The sequence below is a fragment of the Pteropus alecto genome, unplaced genomic scaffold, assembly GCF_000325575.1.
Source record: "Pteropus alecto unplaced genomic scaffold, ASM32557v1 scaffold171, whole genome shotgun sequence".
NCBI classification, from domain to species: domain Eukaryota; kingdom Metazoa; phylum Chordata; class Mammalia; order Chiroptera; family Pteropodidae; genus Pteropus; species Pteropus alecto.
The window spans coordinates 4031484-4053448 of NW_006431925.1; the positions used below are offsets into that span (position 1 = coordinate 4031484).

The 21965-nt window shown below is 35.1% G+C and overlaps 1 protein-coding gene across 1 annotated transcript in view; it reads right to left on the minus strand.

Moving 5' to 3' along the window:
- The window catches only part of PRKD1 (protein kinase D1), a 280608-nt gene that overhangs the window by 135050 nt on the left and 123593 nt on the right, over nucleotides 1-21965 (minus strand).

The following is a 21965-nucleotide window of genomic DNA, read 5'->3' on the forward strand; positions in this document are numbered from 1 at the left end:
TGCAAAAAAATGTCAGTCCATTTCGGCATATTCAAAAATAAGAGATGATTCAACACATCAAAGCATATTCTCTGTGTGGGCAATAGTGTTATCTAGCTCTTCTGCCTCAGGAAAGCACCAGGGTAGACAGCCCAACTGTTCCTCTGTAACTGCCCTTGCATTGCATTTAGTTTTCACGCAATCTAGGTTTCATAGGAAAACAAGTAAAATAGATAAAAGTTAATTTGTTTTAAGAATTGTACCTAGTTTATACTGTCTTTCCAGGGATAATCTAAAAGTTTATCACTCCAGAACCATCTCTTGATTGCAGTCATATAATGAAAGCAAAATGAAATATATACTTTATAATGGACAAACCTAAAAAAATTATAATAGTAAAAATTACTGTTATAATACTAAAAATTATTATTCCCTGCATTTCCTCTCTTCTTTCTAATGCAGAAAAAGGCCCTAAATTCAAACCAAAGCCCTAAATGATGAATTCTGTTTTAAAAGTAGAATTATTTGATCAAAAGACAGGAACATCATTAAGAATCTTAAAGCAAATTTTTAACAATTCACAAAATTGTCAATCCACAATCTTATGAACAGTGACCAAAATCATAATTAAGCCACGAAATACTTTCATCAACTTCCAAATTTTACTGCACCCTCTTTTAGTCGATGCCACCACAATCTTGACTCTAGACCCAGATCTACTTTCTGTCACCACAGAATAGTTCACTTGCTGTAGAGTTTCATACACATGGAATCATACAGTGTAAACTATGTACTCTTTTCTGCTTGGCTTCTTTTGCTCACTATAATGTTTTTGAGACACATTTATACATACTGTAGTTGAGATTCACTTCTTTTTATTAGTTATTAGTATTTCATTGCATGGATCTAGGATAATTGTTTATCCATTAATCCACAAATGAACATTTGATTTTTATCCAGTTTGCGGTCATTACAAATACAAATGCTATGAACATTTTTGTACGTTTTTCAGTGGGCATATGTTTTTCATTTCTTATGAGTACCTAGGAACAGAATTTCTGAGTTACGTGATAAACTTATGTTTTAGTTATTTGTCCATCATTATGCCAATATCACACTATGCTTGTTATTAGAACTTAATACTAAGCCTTAAATTCAGGTCGTGTAAGCCCTTTGTCTTTTTCCTTTCAAGATTGCCTTTGGTATTATTTATAGGTCTTCTGAATTTCCAAATGCATTTTAGAATTACTTTGTCAATTTCTACCAAAAATTATGTTGTGATTTCCAATGATATTGCATTGAAACATACGTCAGTTTGGGAAGACTTCCATTTTATTATGAACAAAGCAAACTGTCTTATTAGTTTCTTTTAAATTTTTTCTCAAAAATGTTTTGCGTTTTCAGTGTACAGATCTAAGACATACTTGCTAAATTAATCTTTTATGCTATGTAAATGATTGATTAAGGTATAATTAACATACAACAAAATGCACAATTTTAGTGTTTAGTTCTGCAAGGTCTGAGAAATGTATACCATAACCACATGCCACATATATAGTACACACAACACATCCAAGATATAGAATAGTTTCATCACCCCCCCACAAAATTTATCCATACAATTCATAATTGTGAATCGGCCTTTTTGTTCATTTAACATAATGAATTTGAGATTTGTTCAGGCTGTTGCTTTTCATTGCCAAGGAGTATTCCGTTGTACTGTATGGATGTACCAAAGTGTATGCTTTCATTTCTCATTGAGGGGAAATTTGAGTTAGTTTTGACTATTACAAAAAAGCTGCTAGAAATGTTCACTTAGAGGTTTTTGTGGGGACATAAATTTTTATTTCTCTAGGATGTATGGAAGTATATAGATAATTCTGTAAGAAACTGCCAAATTGTTTTTAAAGTGGCTGTATTATTTTGCATTCCCACCAGCAATGAAGGAGAGTTTCAGTTGCTCTGCATCCCTAATAGCACTTCACAATGTCAGTTGTTTTTTTTTAGACATTCCAATAACTCTACGGTATCTCATAGTTTAAACCTGCATATCCTCAATGATTAATGATATTGGGCAACTTTTCATGTGCTTATTTAAAATACATACACTCCTTTGCCCCTTTAAAAAATGGTTTGTTTTCTTATTGCTGAGTTCTGATCATTCTTTATATATTCCATATAAAAGTTGTTCATGAGGTTTCTCACAGATGTTTTCTTCCAGTCTGTGGCTTGTCTTTTCATTCACTTAACACTGTTTTCTGAAGTTCATTTTTCTGAAGCCTAATTTATCAAATATTTCTTTACGGATTTTGCTTTTGGCATATCTAATAAATATTTGCACAATCTAAGATAACATAAAATTTCTATTATATTTTACTCTACAAATTTTATTTTGGGGGGTTTTAGCTTTGGGCCTATGATCCACTTAGAGATAATTTTTGAATGAAGTAAAAAAATATGGATTGAGGTTCATTTTTTTTGCATATTATGGAGGATCTATATAAAATTGGTATAAGTTCTCCCTTAAATATTAATAGAATTTTCCAGCAAAGCCACTAGAGCCTGATTTTTTTTTTCTTTTGGAAGGTTTAAAACTACATATTCAATTTCCTTAATAGGTATAGCACAAGTTAGATTCAACTTCCTCTTAAGAGGGCTTTGGCAGTTTGTATTTCTCAAGGAAGCTATTCATTTCATCTAAGTTGTCAAATTTATGGGTAAAAAGTTTTTTCATATTATTCTCCTATTACCCTTTTAATGTCTGTAGGGTCTGTAGTAATGTCTCTTTATTAGTTTTTTTATATTTTTAATTTGTGTCTTCTCTTTTTTGCTTGGTCAGTCTGGCTATTGGTCTATGTATCTCTTTTTATGTCAGTACTGTACTATTTTAATTACTATAATGTATTTTGAAATCAGGAAGTGTCATGCCTCCAGTTTTACTCTTCTTGCTCCAAAATATTTGAGCTATTTATGGTCTTTCTGAGGTTCCATATGAATTTTAGGCTTTTTTTCTTTTTGTAAAAAAATGCTAGTGGGATGTTAATAGGAATTGCATTGAATCTGTAGATCTCTTTGGGTACTATGGATATTTTAACAATATTAGTTCTTCCAATACATCAACATGGGCTGTCCTTCCATTTATCTGTGTTTAATTTTTTTGGCAGTCCTTTATAGTTTCCAGTATAAAAACCTTTCACCTTATTTTCATACGAATCCTTTAAGGTTCTTTTCTGCTAAGTCCTTCACCTCTATCATTTCTGGTCTGTTTCCATTTACTCTTTCAATTCTGGTTATGGGTCATATTTTCCTGCTTTTTCATATGTATGTATACTGTTTTAATTAGATGCCAGATATTATGAAGTAACGTGAGCAACTGGACTTTGCTGTCTTTCTTTACAGAATGTTGATATTGGTTTGGCAAAACATTAAGGTACTTGCAGATCAGTTTTATCTTTTCAAGACTTATTTTTAAGCCTTGTTAGGGCAGCTCTAAAGTAGTATTTGCTCTAGGGACAGTTTAGCCCTATTACTAATGCATGACTCTTTGAACATCTATAAAATGCCTCAAGTGTTCAGTGAAATCTTTCCTACTTGATTGATAGAAATTCAACTGCCACTTAGTCTTAGGTGAGCTCTGGAAAGTGTTCATTTCACAGCTTCCCAACAGTTGTTCTATCTTCTGCCTTATAGATATTCATCCTATATATACACAGATTTATATCAGTCCATTACTCAAGTGGATCCCTGCCCAGATTTGTGGAGTTTGTTCTTTGTATAAATCCCATTCCAGTATTCCTCCCCTAAAAATCCTGTTGACTTGGTCTCGTTGAGCTCTATTCTATGTCTCTTCCACACAGCCAAACCAGGCTCTGCTTGGGTTCTCTCTCCCTAAACTACACTCTGTATCCTACTTCCGGGTAGAAAGCTCAGAAGATTGAAGCCCTTACCTTGTTTGTTGCCCTTCTCTCAGTGATCATAGTCCTCGGCTAAAGCAGGCCATCTAAAACAGGAATTTTATACATTTTGTACTGTTTTCTACTTGTTTGGACCAAGCGAGCATGTCCCATACTAGATACTACTTGTGCGTGGAAGCCAGACTCATGTGTGATTTAAACAAAGAGTACTAATCCTTTCTACCCAACCTTTAAGTACATTTAATGCTATGTAAATTATAATTGCAAGAAAAGTAAGTTCAAGAAAAATAAAATGTCCGTAATGGGTAAGAGTACATTTTTAAGATTAGTAATGATATAAAAATACAAGATCTAATAATTATCATATAACTCTCAAACCACAGTGTCAGCTACACTGAGTTAAACTTTATCTATTATAGTCCCTGATTAGAATACAAGTTCTTCAAAAGATAATACATTAATACACAGATCTTATTAGCATGTCCTTTCCAAAACCATGGGTAGCTGATTCTGACTCAAGAGGAGAGAGAAAATTCAAAGGATTCTGTGCTTGGGTTGGAGTGAATAAGAAAACAATAGCTGGACAGTTAGAGATATGAAAAAGCAATTATTTCCCTAAAAAATGAGCTAAACTTTTCAGCGTCTTCTAACTAATGCCTTCTTAATGTGCTTGTCTGGAAGAAGGGTGAGGTGGGTAAACTGAAGAAGGTTCTTAAGAAACAAGGATTCTGCCAGCTCTTCACAGCCTCGGTGCAATCTGGCCTCATCCACACGTCTCTTGCTTTTTTCGAGGACATCTCTATATTCCAATTGTCAGTGTTCCTGTATTGCTGACATTGGAACATCACGTTCTATGTTGTGCCTCTTTAAAACCATGGGTATAATGTAATAAAAATGATTTAGTGTTCAAGTAAGGCTTACATGCCTCACATCCTAATTATTATATTTCTAAGGGTGATATAGAAAACATTCTGAAACATAAGACTGAGTAGAATAATATGAATATATGTCACACACATTAAAGCTATTATTTAAAAAGACTAATTTTTTTTAAATGATAATGTCATAAAAGTTCATATATGTTATCTGTCCAATATATAAACAACTGAGGTATGGATATTTTCTCACCCACTCCTTCTTACTGGGTCATAGACTTGGATTTTCTCTCTTCATTAACAAGACATTCAGAAAAAGTTGTAGAGCCCTGTGAAGCAGGGCACAGGGGTGAATTTGGATGCCTAGCCTCTGGGGACAGTTGCCATGGTAGCAGAAGCTGAAGGTTCCATATTTTTTCAGATTGTACCTTTTTTATTGGACAGCAAAATATATATGCATATTTTCTTTTACTGTTAAGAGAATAAAATCTTTGCTTTTATGTAACATTAACAGTCTGTATGAAGAGAAACTATATATAATAAGACTTTCAAAAATTTTACTTAAAAATGATGTCTGGAAGGTGAAAAGTGTGATGGAACAATGCCTGACAACTGAGAAGAGAACATATTGGGGGAAAACACTCATGAAACAACATTCCCTAATTTGGTCATAATCATCTGTTTTTATGTGAAGGTGTGTGAGCTTTGAAATCTGAAAACCCTCATTAAACTAAACAGGCTTTCAGAAAGGCTCAGAGGCTTGTAAACTCAGCTGGAGCTTATTACAAGATCAATTCTATGTTTCTCAGAGGCTTTGTGGCTGTGGGCGCAAACATAGGAGATAAGTGATTTCAAGCTCTCTCCAAGTTCGACTCTAACAAAACTGGCCACTGTGAAAATATGGCCAACAATCCCGGCACTGGTCCTAAGCTCTTTAATTCTACCCTATGCTGGAAACCTCTGTGCTGCTGTGTGTATCATTTGGCATTTTTGACCACAGAGCACAATTTACTGTTACATTTCACTATAAATTCATGGCTGGCCAGACAATGTGCTCCAGAGTAGAATAAATACACGTTTTAATGAGTAGCTGAAATATGACCTGGCCAACGGGAACTCTAAGGAACAAAGGGTGCTTTTCCATAGTTGAGGCCAATAACAAAGGGCGAGGAGCAAGCAATACCAGAAACAAATTAATCCATGACTCAGTCAAGTAGCAAAAAAGAAAGAGAGTGAGGAGAGAGAGAGAGAGAGAGAGAGAGAGAGAGAGCGAGCAAGCGCGTGCGAGCGCGTGCGTGCACGGGAGAGAGAGAGAGAAAGATGGCCTATTTAGGAAATGAAAGCACAGTGCCATTTTACTTTTGCTAGAGGGTGATGAAAACCCTGAAATGAAATTTTTCTGCACAAGAGAACACACCAGGTAGTTGAATATTACACTCTTCTTGTGGAAGATGATTCTGAAGTCGTTTCCCAAGAAATGTCTTGTCTACAACAAGTGGTACCATGAATGGTTGCTCTTAATGAGCAAAGAAATTAAAAAGTGCAGCTACTTTCTAGTATGTATTGTTCCAGGAGTTCAGAGACAACGAGGACACATTGTGAGCAACTATTTTAATGAGAATGCCTAAAAAGTTGGGTGAAAATATCCCTTGACTCCCTTGGTGGAGTAGCACCTGAGTGGTGCTAGAACCGAGCTATAAAAAGCAGGAAAAGTTAGACCGTTGAAGATGGTTTTTGAAAGCAGTAGATCCTTGAGTCAGCTGGCTCCTTCTGAAAGATATCATGAGGAAGAACTACGGTTCTTCAACTTGTATTAACTTTGCGTAGGAAACTAAACCATTCCCTTTTAAAATTACCTTATAATTTTAAAAAATCATCTAATAACAGTCTGAAAATTTAAGTATATCAATGAAGAAGAAAATACTTAGTGAATAACCACTGGATGACTATCACGTCCATAGCACTATAATTGTAACAACAAAAAATTAGGATGTGGTTCAGGCACAACAAATGTGTGAACACTAGATTTTGACTAGGAGACACAAGTTATAAAATGTAAATGAAAAGGGAAAAGAAAAGTGAATACTCTATATTATTTGGAGGTATATTTCTGAAATATGTTTAAATTTGGGCACAGGCTCTTTTAGTTGGTGATTTCATATCCTCAAAAGGAGACAGATAAAAAGAAGTCCACAAGATGACCACATAGCTATATGACCAGTTTAGAAATGTAATCTTAGGAAAAAGAAACCATAAAAATGTTAAAAACTTCCTCCCTCTCTCTCTCTTCCCTCCAACACCCACCCCAACTTCCCCACTGTCCAACCCCCACCAAGCTATGCAGAAAATGAATGAATGCCATTCTATCATAATAACCAAGAACCACTATCAAATGTAGGTCTTTGCTATCTTCCTAGTGGCAAATTTTATTATAGATTCTTGGTAGAACCATTGAGTTCTCAGTTCAAAAGATGCGATTCATGAAAACAAATCTGTAATACTTATTTTCATGAAATATTTTTAAAAGCCTTTGAAAAAATCCAGTTTCTGAAGTGATACAGACTAAATAATAGTTACAGTGTTGAAATAAGATGCACTATACATTTCCCAAGCCAAGAAAAACAGCGAAACTGTATACCACAGAGCCAGTAACACATGCATTCTCCGTTTTACTTCATCTTTTCTGGGCCACAGGCATGCTGCCCAAATGCAGATAACCATGACAAATAATTATAACCCTTGCCTTGCTTCTTCTGCAGGTCTTTCTCACCTACTAGCACCTGCAATTCTATGATTCCTCTCCACAGATCCAATGCTTCCTTTGAAAAGGGATGCTTAATTCCAAGAGTCTATCAACCTCAGCAATCTTCAAGGTCCAAGTTTAGAAACACAAAAATCACTCTAGTTAGTCCTCCTCTCTCCACTTTACTGCCAAAATACTTCCTCTTCTCATTCAAGACTGGACTTTAATTTATTCCACTCTTGCCTTCATAAAGACAGACCTAGAATCGGACCTAGGGACTCTCTCTCCTGCTTAGGTCTCCTATTTTTAGACACTCTCTTTTGCATTAAGTTCAAAATCTCATTGTTTAAACAATTACTTTCATTCATGATTTTACATTTGAATCTTAACTTAGCCTTACCATCTATTTATATTACAGCAAAGAAAAACAGAAGAAAAAAGATATCTGAAGAAGGAAGAAATACATTTCATCAAAGAGAGGTCCTGCATGGAATCGTTTGGAATTAAAGTTTAGATTAAATATAAAGTGGTAGACTTTGGCTCTAAAATACTACAAGACATAGAAACATGTATATAACCTAAACTTGCAATATCTTGGGGAATAAGCTACACTATACATTTTTCTTCCTTGGGCGTACAAATATAATGATGTTTTGCATCAGATAGTGCTAAAGAAGTCTGTTTAATAAATTATCTACTTATCTTTGAGGCAGCAGATGTGACTCAGTGTGGTGCTTAATTGTTGCAGAAACTTTTTTCTGTATTTTAATTTGAATAATATGTCATCTATTAAAAAGATAAAAGCCATAAGAAATTACTTAGTACATCATTAACTCTAATGCAGGAACTTCTGTGTAGGTATTTTAAATAGACTTCCTAGAGGTATTTTAAATCATTGTTTTTGTTGTATATAATTTTTAAGTTTTAAAATAAATGTTCATATCAGACAATTATAGATGGTATTAATTAATAAGAACCTCACCATTGTTGTATAAAAACATATTATCCTGCATTATATCTTGACAGATTACTAGTTCGTGATAGCTATTAGAAGTCTTAGTAGGCACTCCGAAATTATTCACACAACAGTAATTAGGTCTGTGGATGTGCATCCTGGAAATGGAAAATATGTACTTCACACTCTTTGTCTCGCTCTGAGTAAAACTGTCATTATCTCATACTGTAGAATTTTTACATTTCATAATAAGGCTACATGTTTGTTCATTACTTTAATGAATTAATGATAATGGATGTATGTACTGGATAAAATGAAGAATATGACAGCAACTAAAAAGGTTTTACCAAAAAGTCAGAATCATTAACTTTGGAGAAGAAAAGCTTTATTTATTTTATCTTCTCACTTTAGAGATGAGTAGACTGGTACTCAGAACAATCTATCCAAGGTTACAACGCTAGGTAATGCCAGAACAAGGGCGATAGCCTAGTCTCCTAAATCAGACTCCTCGATCTTTCCTTTCAGTTCTGCTTCTCTTAGAAAGGAAATACGGGGCCAAATAAATGTCCAGCAAACAATGATTCAGAACTGAAAACTCTGAGCAGTTTTCTTTGTCAGAAAGCCCTGGTTGCAGGCTTACCAAGATTGTGGATTTGAACAAAAACAAGGTAAATAACTTAATGAATTTTGCAGCACCTCTTCTCTGACAATCTCAGTTCTTACTAGATAGACAAGTCATTAAGGGGTGGGGGCAGTGAGAATATCCATTGAAGGCTAGCTGACAGCAAAATAGACAGCTTACAGTAACAGAAAAACTGGTTGGGGTCATTAAGACAAGGGACAGTCAGTCTTACACATCCCACCCTCAAAGGAGTATTGCATTATAAAAAAAGTATAATTAATATTTACAGAATTATTAGCCCCTTAGATTTAAAAAAAAAACATATACATAGAGCTAAGTAATACATTTGAAAAGATTTCCATTACATTTCTAAGACAAAATTGGAAAGTAAAATGTACTCTGCCTTTATTTCAAAAATTTTTACATCTTCAGCGATAATGATAAATGAAGGATAACTCTATTAGTAAACTATAGGTGTGTATTTCAGATACATGAAGTATAATTTTCCATTACATTAAAACTAAATTTTAACATTAAACATACATAGACCAATGACCAAAGACTTCTAATTTTTAAAGCACAGATTTGCAACAATGTATTTATATAATCTTAAAGATGATATTAACTCTCAAATAGTAGTAGAACAGCATAAACAGTTTGCCAATTTATGAAGTTCAGTTAAAACAATCTTCAGTAAAATAAATAAACAAACAATCTCCATTTTAACTATTACTCTCATGTTCTAAATGTCTGATTAAATTATTTTTATTCTAGGTAATTTTTTTAAAAAAAAATAATAGGGTAGATCTAGGTATGTGTAATAAACAGGGATACAATAACAGTGGAGAAGGGTACAGGTGAGAGGAAAATTGCCTGGATTATGCCCCAGGTATAAATACAGAAATGAAGGTAGTGAGAAGAGTTTGGAGGTGAAATACTTTTTCTTACCATCATTGAGGAACAAGAAGTGGGTATAAATACAGGCCTTCCAATTGAAGTGGAAAAGCTGATGTCATGAATCCAAGGATCATGATGAGAACTCATGGCACACAAGCACACATACCACCCCTCACAAGAGGTGGGTACAAACATATCATGGCACACCACAAATGCTCCCAATCCTGCATTCACTCAGCAAAAACTGAACACTTAGGCATAATTTTCAAGGCTAGACATATAAATAAATCAAACCTGAACTGATTTCTTCTCATGAGAAAAGACTATAAGCAAGCAAGTACAAGTAGAAGACACAGACAAAGGTAAATCACACACATGAGGGTACTACAGCACAGTGAGACAAGTTATATAAAGAATTGGAGCAGCATTCTAAGAAAAAAAGCATATAACAAAGGATTATAACAAAGGATGAGACAGGGAATTAGAAAGACTTCTCTGAAGAAATGACATTTTAGCTCAGAGCCAATGCTAATAATGTATTTTTTTTTTTTTAATGGAGGGTGGTGGAGATGGGAGTTCCAGGCGGAGGAAGCATCTGTACAAAAATCTTACGTGTTCTTTTTCATCCTTAAAAATAATGGTGTTGAGTCTCCTTTGATTAAAGGCAGAAAAAAGTACCACTGGCTCACATATCATCAGACTTTCACATCTCATGGTCACCTACACTGGGTACAATGCTTGTGGCAGGATCTGCTTTGTAGCTCGGATGTTCATGAGACCCTACAAAAAGCTCATTTATTTAAGAATCCCCTGAACCTAGATCTGAGTTCAGTGATTAAATTAACATTTCCCAATACATATGCGCTAACTCCATGAGAAGCTCTATGATAATGAAGTTTGAGGCATGTTTGGAAAATGTGGCATACACTATATCCTTCTGAAAATTCATTATGTACCTTATCATAATTAATGTTTATAAAGAAACTTGTTTCCCAATCACATTTCTATATTTGATGCATATATGTATAAATATGTAACATGCATCATGTGTGTATATGCACATGTGTGTATATATATATATAAATATTGTTTATTTGTTGATTGACTGCCTCTCAGGAAAATTGTAGAGATTAAATAAACTACCACATAAGAAATATTTATAATAGGGTCAGACTCAGAGTAAATTCTTGATAAATGTTTGTTATTATAGATAATAACTATAATAGTTATAAGTAAGTTAATTATAAGAAAACCATGATTTTCTAGGCCACTCTGTTCTTCACCAAAAACTCCAGATGAGGGACAACTCAGTTGCATACATTTTGCGTGCTCAGTGTTCTCTTTCTGCTTGGTTCCTATAGCTCACATGATTTCTAATTGGCTCTAGCCAGGTCCTGAAACTAAAAAGACCTATGCTAAGGCCTTCTTCACTTTCAGTTTTGTGAATTTTCTGACCCATATATTCATTATACCTATCTTATTTTTCTTTGAAACTAACTTATAAGTGGTGAAGAATAATTTTAATTAACTGATTTTTAAAACTCTCCTATGTTAATATCATAATACTTTTGCCTTAATTTCAGGTATTGTATGAGAATCAAGCAGGGGCCACAGATTTGGATGTTGGCATTGATACTGCGGAATTCTATTGTTCTGATTGTGCTGCTAATGATCTTTTGGTTCCATGAATAAAAATCACATTTCCCAAAAACCAAATCTCCAAGGAGCTGGTGTACTTTTTCTTCTTTGTACTGATAAGCAGGCAGTGCGCATATGATTTAAAGGACCAAAATGAAAACAATTTTTCTAATTTACTTTGATGTTCCCCAAGAGAGGAAAGAATTTCTTCTCCCTTGTAAAATGCTATACAGCTTCTGGAAAGAATGCTGTAGCTTGTGGAAGAGTCAGAAGTAGCCAAAGATAATAAAACCACCTGCCACCCTACCAGAAATAATTTTTAATAAATTAGACTTTCGGTTCACTTTCAAAGTGGTCAGATGTCCTCAGCTGAGCAGACTGTCAAGAGCAGGCTTTGGCCCTACCTACAAAATCCTAAACTTGTATTGAAAAGATATCTGTAAGGGCTTTAATGAATATCAGGGATGCCCTAGGACTCTAATTCAGGTTATTGGGTCATGGAGAATGTATTATATTTCCAGCAAAACTGACCAATGGTTTGTTGCTATCCTTCAGAAAAGCAGATATAGATAATTTACAAAGACTAAGTCTGAAGAATGGTGAGAGTAAGCAAATACACTTGATCTCAAGAGCTGGAGTAAAGGATTAGACACCGAGAAAAGAAAAAAAATCTTATCGATGTTTGTATTCCTTGATTTAGGGTACAGTAAAAATGAATATAAAGTTAAACCTAATATTACAACGCAGCATTAAGTAGGTGAATTTCCTTCATTTTTTTCATACATATGAACAGTTATCTATAAATACCTACATGCTAATATGAAATTACTTGAATTGTAGATAACCTGCCAATAATAATACTAATTCCTTGGTATTATTATTAATAATAACAGGTATTAGTATTATTATTGGCAGATCATCTACAATTTTTAAAAAATTTAAAAAAAATTTATTATTTAAAAAATTATAGATGACCTGCCAATAATAATACTAATACCTTGTCACATAAATTATCTCAGTACAAGTCTATGTTTTTTATTTTATTGGGTGCCTGGAGACACAGTGGAAAACAATATAGACAAATAGCCTCATGAAGATCTAAGATACTTTCACTGTTTTCTGAGCCTAAGATTCCTGTTTCCTAGAGTTGCCACAGGCAATGCCTAAAAAACTCCTTGACATTCTTCATTCTGTTCCTTTGTAGTTCTATGACCCAATTGGCTTATAATCACAAGACAGTAAAAAGAGAAGGAGCCAGTGTGGAAAGGGTTTTAAGTGAGACATTTGGAGAAAAGTTTATTTACTTTTAAAAGAGGACAGAACAAAACCCTCTTGAGAGGAATCTAGTTTACACCATACTATCTGAGAAATCTGGGTCACCTGAATAGCCCAGCAACTACAAGTTGTGAAAACTATCGTATCCTTGAAGCAACCAGTTTATAAGAGGGTGGCCTGTGACTATGTCATTTCGTCTAGATCCAATCACTGCACTAATTCATATTCCTTTTCACTGGGAGGGAACAGGTGTGTGTAAAAATTAAAACTGAAACGTTTGAGTTCAACACGGTATTTTAAACCTCACCATATATATGGTGAACTATACTGATTATATCAGTGCTGAAAATAAACTGTAGTTTGTTGAACACAGAGAACCAAGAAAATGAGAACCAAAGGAAATTTGATATCTCAATCTAAATTCATAGAAAATAAAATTCACTAGTTGAGACTGGAATGTGTTAGGAATCAGAACATTGTGCTTCACAAAACTTCAAACACAACAATCAAAATTCAGATTGCTGGCAAAACACTCAAGGCATAGTGTGCGCTCCAAATTCAACCACATTTCCCTTGTCCCCCTTACAGAAATTCTCCTTATAAGAACTATCTGTGTTCACTGCATACATCTGAAGCAACTGCTGGTGAGCTGTCTGTCCAATCTCTATTCTCAAGTCAATCTCTTAAAACTGCCAATGACCTTAATATTGCCAGATTCTATGGGTAAATTCTCAGTTCTTGTAAGCAACATCCCAGCAGCATTTGACCCAGTTGATCACTCCCTCCTTCCAACAAAACACTTGGTTTTCCTCCTACTTGATGGTCTGTAACTATTCAATTACAGCTCACTGAATCTTCCCTCTTCTTTCCAGCCTTAGATGCTGCAGTGTTTGAGGCTCATTCTCCAGAAAGTTTATTTTCTCTATTTATAATTTCTCTCTTAGAGCAATGGTACCCAATCTCTGGGCCGCAGACCGGTACCACTCCGTTGCCTGTTAGGAATAGGGCTGCACAACAGGAGGTGAGCAGCAGTGGCAGGTGAGGGAGTAAAGTTTCATCTGTATTTGCAGCCACTCACCAGCACTAGCATCACAGCCTCAGCTCCACCTCAGATCATCAGGTATTAGATTATCATAGGAGCACCAGTCCTTGGTGCCAAAAGGTTGAGAACTGCTGTCCTAGAGGATCTCATTCAGTCACCTGGCTTTAAATACCAAATATACAGAGATGACACAAATGTCTACCTCTATCATTGAGCTCTACCCTAAAACACACTGCCGTCTATACAATGATGTTCAACGTCTCTGCACAGATGGATGTATGAGGCAGTCACATCGACATGTTCATAGCAGAACTCATACCAGCCCGACTGTTCCTCTTCACTGCTCTCCATCTCAAGAAACCACACCGATATCCAGATGTTCAGGTTAAAAATCTTGTAGTCACCTTCGAATTTTCTCTTTCTCTCTCACTTCATATGCCATGCATTAACAAATCCTGTTACCTTTATGAGAAAAGTACAATATGCACCAAATCTTCATCACCATCTCCACTGCTATGTCAGGAGCCCAAGCCACTATCTCGCACCTAAATCTCAATAACTGCTCAAGCCATCACCAGCTCCTACTCTTGCCCTGACTATCTACACACAGGAATTGGAGTCATCTTCTGAAAACATGTATCACGTCTAAGAGTAACAGACAAATACTGCCTCTCTCTGACTCCATCTTATTCGAGACTGAAGTTGCCCCCATGGCCTTCAGGCTATTAGCTCCTGCTTTAGAAATGCTAATCATTAGAGGACTTCTGTTTAGGGTTTAAGTTTTTACAAAAATTAGCCCCTCTCATTTTCCTTTCCCTTGACATAAAAGAAGCCTGAACTCTGTACTTTGAAAAGATGGATTTGCGGATTAGGTCTCTCATCTTCTCCATTGGCACCTTCTGGATCAATAAATCTTTCTTTATGGCAAAATCTGAAGTTCTAAATTTTGTCCTTCTGAAGAATCAGGCACACAGGCTTCCTACAGGTAACAAAAGCCTTCCCATGGCTTTCTTTTATACTTAAAGTCATCCCACAATTGTAACCAGAGCCCACAAGGCTCTTAGCCCAGCTATTACCTCTCTGCCCTCATCTTCTACCACTTTTCATCCATCTGGCTTCATAACTATTCTTCAAATAAATCATAAACAATGCTTCCTCAGGGTTGGTTTTTGTACCTGCTCTTTTCCTCCTGCTTAAAATACTCTTCTTGATATTCACATGGCTAATTTCTTCAAGTTGCTGAAGTGTCAATTCCTCAGTGAGGCTTTCCTTGACCATCTCTAAGTAAAATAATAGCTCCCCTAACTCATTTCTTTTATCCTGTTTCCTTTTACTTGAGAAAAATCATCATTTCTGGAAATAATGTGATATATCTGCCATTATTTTTTACATTATCTATCTGCCAACTAGAATATAATCTCCATTAGAGCAGAGACTTTTCCCATTGTATTCACTATTATAACTCAGGAGCCTAGAATAAGTGTCTGGTACATAGTATGTGCTCAATATATAGTGCTGAACGCATGAATAAATAAGTCACAAAAAAGGGAGCTATTTTACCTTACAAAAGTGGTACAGGAATTCATTAACTATTGTCTCTCTTTTTTTTTTTTTCTTTAACAAAACCAACCAGCACTAAAAAAAAAAATTCACAATTTCCAATGGAGGTTTTAGGATCCATCTTGAGACATTTTAAGAAACTGGCATCTAGCTATCTATGGGTTTAAAGAGATTATCTCTCTTCATATTCTAATTCCACAATTAAAACCTGTCAATGACCTGTATTTACTGGGACAGTCTGTTCCTCTTTGACTCTTAAAATAAAAAACAGATTTTATTTTTAGAAATCAGGATTTCCTTTCCCTGCAGAGGTTACATCCCAGACACATTCAAACACTAAAATGTTTACGATGACTTTGGCAGACCGCTCACACTGGAGAAGCATGTTTCCCCTATTTAGTAACTCCAGGACTCCAAGGGTCTAATTCTCATTTTCTGTGCCACTCTGGGTCCTTCCTTGGTCACCTTATCAGAGTATCTTGACTTAGAAAACTTTAGATTAGGCAAGAAAAACTGAATATGCCCCATTCACAAAAACAACAGACAACCACAAGATCTTGGCTCAGTTCACCTCTCTCACTTATTAACTACCATTCTCTGCTCTCCACTCAATTTTCCAGAAGCTTCACGCACCAAACACAGCAGGCCTCGTGGTCTTTTGCTGTTCCCTTTGGTTAGAATGTTCTTCCACTTAACAATCTGCTGGTACACACCTGTGCCTGGTTCAGGTCTCTACCCAAATATCTTTATACGTTTTTATCTCATTGTGTATATGCATAGTATCTCTCTGATTACTAAAATATGAGCTCATCTGAGCAGGAACTGTGTGTTTGGGTCAATGTTATAACCCAGTACCCAAGACAAGGCCAAGCTCAGAGCACGTAGTCAAGAAACAGTCACTGAATGAATGCTCCATAATTAGCCAGCAGATCTTCATCATCCCTTCTCAATTCTCCTCATTATTCACTGAACAAATTTTCATTAACTTCAGATCTACTAAAAGCAGGCTATTTTGACACCTGCTTTAGAATATAATTTCCTTTCTTAGTTATGAAATGATTCACTTTATTGGTTAGGAGACTATTACTAGAATGTAAACAAATATTACTCAAAGCTAACTATTATTAATATGGTTCATTAATTTATGAATTGATATATTTTAGGAGTCTATAATTTTATTTTACTACTTCTCTGGAATAATTTCCTCATTTCATTTATAAGATCCTACTACCAATATACTATAAATAAGTTCAGTGTAAGCAGCTTCAAAGAATTACAATTAAAAATACAATTATTTTTAAATTCATATACAAAACCACTACAAATAATACTTTATGTAAGATGTCTATAGGCATTGTGTAATCCGGCTAGAGAATAAGTACTTGCAATTGTTCCCAATAGAAAATATCAACAGTAAGTATTCTGATTCTATTAATAATTAGAGTCATAATTTATTGAACATAATGTGTTATGATACTGGATTTCAAAATATTGTGGTAAGATAAATTTAAATTTCTACAACCAACCAACCAAAACACATGCTAAAGAAATTAATATAAAATAAATAAATATATCAGAAAGAAATATTAGTATATTTATCTGATGGTAGAAAGTCTTTTCTAATCATTTAAGCCAAGAAGCCTCTGGTTCAAGGTGGCAGATGACGCATAAACATTAACATTTCAATTCCACAAATTCTACTGAAACAACAATAAAGTATAGAGAGAATTTAATCCGTATCTCTGCTGAACATGAGAGTGGAAAAAGTCATCAATGAACCAAAATTTTTGACAAATATCAAGAAGATGAAAACCTTTGTCATACAGGTCCTCAGCTTTTCTGTGTCTATTTACATGGAGACTCTCACTACCATTTCCCAAAGTGTAAATTCTAGGGAAGAAGGCCTTATCTGCATTGTTCCCTGCTATATCTCCAGCACCTAGAACATGCCAGGCCCATAATGAATGCTCAGTAAATATAGGTCTATTGAATAAATTAACAACCTACAATAGAAAATTAAAGAAATAAAGATGAGTCATTTTAATGTAATACTATGCCACCTTTAAAATCCAATGCCAATAGCATGAGACTGTATTATGTTTTATGCTTCTTTGCATTTTTCAAACTTTCTACTACATATGTGTAATCCCTTTGTAATTAAGGAGGATGGAAAAGCCATTGCATAACAGAAGGACTTAGTTCTGCTGTTCTCTTAGAATATGCTATCTCCTCTCCCTCTCTAGCCAGACAGCTCATCCCAGGTTATGTGCCAGAACGCAGCCCCATTCTTCAAACACAGAGGAATGAAGGAGAGGAAAAAAGGGCCTGGCAAGCAGACAGTTATAGAGATAGGTAAGAACCAAGCTATAGTTTGTGCTTTGCCTTCTAGGATAGAATTTTAGAGCCTAGTCAGGTTGAAATATATGCCAGATATATCTGCATGTATGTGTCTATGTTGGGGATGGAATACGGGGGTCACTCTTCCAGTGACTCATTTCCTATTAAGATTTTTAGAGTGCTTCCGCCCAACACAGTTGAGTCACCTGCGCCAAGATAGGATCGCAGGAAGAATACAGCCAAGGTCTGGTCATTTAGGCACACTTAGCTTAACTACTTACAAAATGGTCATTACTGACCCATGGGTGCTGTCATCTTCCTTACTTACGTGCACATAAAGCATGTGCTAAATAAATCATTAAAACAGAGCCCAGCATATAGTAAAGAGCAATAAATAGTGTTATTATAATTAGTTATTATTAAATAAGACAAGATGATATCAATCAGTGACTAACACATGAAACCCTATACCACTAAATCTTTATTAGGTCACAAACCCAATATTTATTTTCCTTCTATCATGTGCAATATCGCTTTAGAGAAAATAAGTTGCTGGCAGAATCAGTTAAGGATGCACACCATACACAGATAAAAATTTACACAGTAGAAAATATTACAAAAATAAATTGAAGATCCTAATGAAATAAGTATCACAAGGCAGAGTCTGATGAACTGTCAGAGGAATCATTACCTTGATCTTGCACTATCTGAAGCAATGATCATTGCATCAACTTCATTACAAGGTTCCCTCAGAGGCATAATCAATATTCTAACAAATGTGGGCCCAGGGAAGTCCAGTAAACGGAATGGTTTATTCTAGGAAAGAAAATTGTGAAAAATCTTCCATGGATTTTAAAATTTATTAAGTTTACCATAATTTCAAATCATACAGTTTTCTGCCAGCAGAGTATGCGAGGCAGCACAGAAGATATCTGCAATTAGTAAAAAAATTTATCTTACCATTCAAAAGCTCTGTCTACCGTGATGGAGGACACTTGCTGTGTTGGTGGTGTGGTAGATTTATTACTCTACATCCATTCCTCTCTTACAAAACAGAATTTCATTTTTTGGTGGAAGGAATTAGTATTCCATCTTCGGCACACTAAATGTACAAAGAAGAAACATTTCCTCCTCTGGTAACGAAGTGAAGACATGACCCAAGCTATGCCAGCTAGACTCTGCTGTGTCTCTAATCCTTGAGCTGAGTGACACAAAGGCATAAGAGGGAACATAGACTCAACTTTTGATCAATTATGTTATCCTAGGATATTACTGAGTCCTGCTCAGTCACTGTGACTTGACTATTAGTCAGTTATCCCCATCCCTTCTTGGAAAAGGCCTGAAAATTGCTATCCCAGCCTCCTAAAGCCAGGAGAGGTAAAGTGATCCAATTCTGGCCAAAGATATATGAGTCAGTCTACTGGAAGCTTCTGGGAATGCTTTTTTTTCTGATAAAAGGATAAGGCATGCAAATTAAGCTCTCTCACTATTCTGACTCCTTGGCTACCTTCTTCCTTTATTCAAAGTTTTATAAGGACATGATGTCTAGAATATGGGCAACCACCTATGGACAAGAGAATAAAGCCAAGAGAATCACAGAGATATCCCTGGTGAAGCTGCAGAATAGACCTCAGAACCTCCTATCTACAAACTCCATATTAAAAACATTTATGTGTCTCTAAACTTTAATATTATCCTGTGGGTTTTCTGTGACATGGACATTAAGGCATATATGATAGACTGAATACACAGAAATGACCAATTATTTCTATCTCTGTATCCATGTCCACTTGGTTGCCCTGTAATTTTTAGTGTCCTCCCACTCCGACTCTGAGATTGGCTATATGACTTGTCTTGGCCAATAGGATGTAAGCAAACGTGATTCAAGCTGAGACTTGAAAAGCTATATAGATTAGGGTATGTCCCCTCTTGCTGCCTTTGAAACCTGCTACTGCCATGTGAACAGTACACACACACACACACAGAAAATCTTCCAGTATTCAAAACTATTATTCAGTTCAGCAAAGAATTCATTCATGTCACTGATCAGCATGTGAAATTCTGACATACATCTTTGCTGTTTCATTTTCATCTTACTTGTTTACTTAAAGAAAATTGTAAACTAACAGTAATGTCAGAACTATATTCATTCATCACTTGTAACCATAGGTTGTACCTATAAAATTCAAGAATTTAGAAAAAAAAAAATAGAGAAAATTATTCTGTAAGACAGAATTGGCTATATAAAATTTAGAATAATACATTTTATTACCTGTAAGTTATATACTATACCATACTTATTTCATTAAAATTTATAATAAATTTTTTCAGAGAGTTGGTTGTTAAACATTTACCAGCATACTACTGAGTGTGATGTAATGTGTCACCTTGTCCCCTAAGTCCCAGAGGCTGAGACAGAAAAAGTTCTCCATTAGGAAAAAAAGATAAATTATTTACCCCAAGAGAATGTCATCCAGCTCTACAGGGAAAAGATTGCATAATCAGTGAGAGGAGATTGCAACTTCCTTATAAACCTGCAGGAAAAGCTAGGATAATGGTTGAAGGTGGAGTGGAGAGGCAGATTTCCAAATACAATGACTTTGTTATTTCCATTCCTCCTGAGTAGTGAACAATTATTCTTTCTTATTTCCATGCTCTGAAATGTTTGCACCAATTAGAGATAGGAATCAGGTAACACTTTCTCATATGGTCCTCATTTTTGAGGCTCCATTGTGAGGATCCCTCTTAAGGTCAAAGGCCAAAAATGATGGTAGTTGATACGGCGATGAAATTTAATTCTTCCATTTCTGTGAAGTTATCAAAGAACATCCTATAGAACTAAAAAATGTAAAAGAAGTATATTTAGAAGCGAACTTTTTCTAATTTCCCGGTTTTTCATAACATTTACTTTCTATTGTGAAAATATGTTCATAAAAATAGAATCAAGGAACCTAGTAGTTTATTCTCTCCTACCATTTTTCCCAAAGTCATATTAAGAACAGACCGTGGGAGACATGCACGATAGACCTGCAGGCTGAGGAAAATCAATGTCTTAGTAGAAAGAAATGGGGACAGCAGCTATGTGACTGCTTCAAATAGGAAAAATGCTGAAAGAAATAACAAGACCAGATTTTTTTAAATACAGAGAGAAAGGAAAAAATAAATAAATAGAAAAGCAACTTGATATGGTGAAAAAAAATGTGAAAGGACAGAGCCAAGAAATATGAATGATGGTACAGAAAATATTGCGGCCTATAAAGGAAAAGGAAGAGCAAAAAGAGACAAAGAATCATAATGAAACAAATTTTACCAGAGCTAGAGAGAAACTTTTGCATGTAATATAATTAGTTTCAGGCTTACCATGCCATGGTGCATAGTTTAGAATTCAACCTGCAAATGCTTGCCAAATCTTCTCCTTAAACTTAAGTAGCTAGCCATTTTCTCCACATTTTGGGGGCCCAAGTCTTCGAGTGGCTCTCAATTTGATAAAAACAATAAATAAAGTGAGCACTCTGTGCCTTAGGCTGGTATTCACAGAGTATTCTTACATACTCTATTAAAGTCTGCTTCTGATGTTCTGACTTCTTGATCATTCCTGAGACAGTAGACACTTGCCATTTTGGCCAGACTGGATTTATTTTTCTTTCACTGGAAATGGTATCTATGCTTCCTGCTTCCCATTGCAAATGCTTCTTTTTTCTCCTTTATTCCTACAACTCACATCCTTCCCTCTCTCCACCCCAGAAAAAGCCATCATAATGTGTTCCATGTGTAACTTGTATGTGTATGAATACATATTTTATATACATAAATACTATTTATGCAACATAACACTTTGTTCCTTTTTTTTTTTGCCACTGAGATGTACCCATGTTGCTATATGCACACCAAATCCATAATTTTTTTACTTGCTGCATAATATTCCTTGGTATCCACTATATTCTACTTTTCCACTTTTCTAGTGATGATATCCAGATCTCTACCACCTCTCTGCCCCCACAAACCACACTGCAATGGATATCCTGATACGTGTCTATGTAAAAAAAAAATTGTGTACCTAAAAGTGCTATTTTATGTTTATATATATATATAAATATTTATATCTATTTTAAATATAAAAATATATAT